Source organism: Pteropus vampyrus, unplaced genomic scaffold, assembly GCF_000151845.1.
Source record: "Pteropus vampyrus isolate Shadow unplaced genomic scaffold, Pvam_2.0 Scaffold776, whole genome shotgun sequence".
NCBI lineage: Eukaryota > Metazoa > Chordata > Mammalia > Chiroptera > Pteropodidae > Pteropus > Pteropus vampyrus.
The window spans coordinates 249282-250576 of NW_011889557.1; the positions used below are offsets into that span (position 1 = coordinate 249282).

General features: G+C 36.1%; 1 pseudogene; it reads left to right on the forward strand.

The window, feature by feature from the left end:
* The first annotated feature begins 378 nt into the window (after nucleotides 1-378).
* On the forward strand, nucleotides 379-497 carry LOC111734101 (annotated as a pseudogene).
* Nucleotides 498-1295: the final 798 nt, after the last annotated feature.

The window sequence follows — 1295 nt, forward strand, 5'->3', positions numbered from 1 at the left end:
TACTGTTGATTTATATTACTTCTTGTATCATTATTCTATTCAAGTCTTTTACCTGGGAGGTCAGTATTTTTCTTGTTAACTACTAATAATATTGTATGTTAACGGTAGTGTCCCTTAGTCTATAATGCTTGTTGCAAATATTTACTGCCAACTATATCTTTCAGGTTAAGTTCATTCCTGGATATTTTATATTGTGATGTGAATGAAAGTTTTTTTTCCTACTATGCTTTCAAACAAATTATTGCCAAATTATAAGCAACCTTTGGCTTTTTGTGGATGTAGTCTGTGCCCAGTCACTTTACTGAATTCTTTAATTGATGACAATAATCTTTCAATTTTCTAAACTCTTCGGAATTTCCTAGCATCAAAAATTGAAAGTACTATGGCCATGCCACCCTGAACACGCCCGATCTCATCTGATTTCAGAAGCTAACCAGAGTTGGGCCCAGTTAGTATTTGGATGGGAGACCACCTAGGAAGACCAGGTGCTGTAGGTGTAAAAAAAAAAACCTGAAAGTAAATAGAAATATATTTAACAAGAGATGTGCAAGGGTATTAAAGAAGGCCTAAATAAATTAAGAAATATATTGCATTTATAGTTTGGAAATCTCAACAATTTAAGATTGTCCATTCTCTTCCAAATTAATCTACAGATTCAATGCACTTTTAATAAAAACCCCAATACATGTTTTTCATGGTATTTGACAAGTGAATTCAAAACTTTAGATGAAAGAACAAATGGCCAAGAAAAACTGAGGAATTTCTGAAGGAGAATGAGGTGAGGGGCAGGATCTTAGCAGATATCAAAGCTGTCTTCATAGATCATTAGGAAGGAAGGAGGAAGGGGACTATTAGCAACTGATTATATATATTGAAAAAATGAAATTCGGTCCCTACTTCTCACCATACACAAAAATAAATTCTGCGTGACTTAAAGTCTTACATGTGGGTCTCCAGGCCCAGAAAGATGGAGTAAACACATTCCACTCTATTCCTCTCACTAATTACTATGGAAACCCTAGGACAAAATGCATAGTTATCAGAAGACACAGTGAGAAGAGGGGGAGGAATGAGGAAGGACCTCCGGACTCCAGGGGTGATTTAGCAGGGAGTTCTCAGGATGTTTGTTTTGCCTCACAGCTTAGGTGTAAGACAGCTCACATCCCAGAAAAGCAGGCAAAAAGAGTCCTACAGAAAGCATATTCCCTCTGGCCAGTCCTCTCTAGGATTTGGAAGAGGGCAGCAACGTAAGACAGAAACCTTTTTTATTTTATTTTATTTTATTTTATTATTTT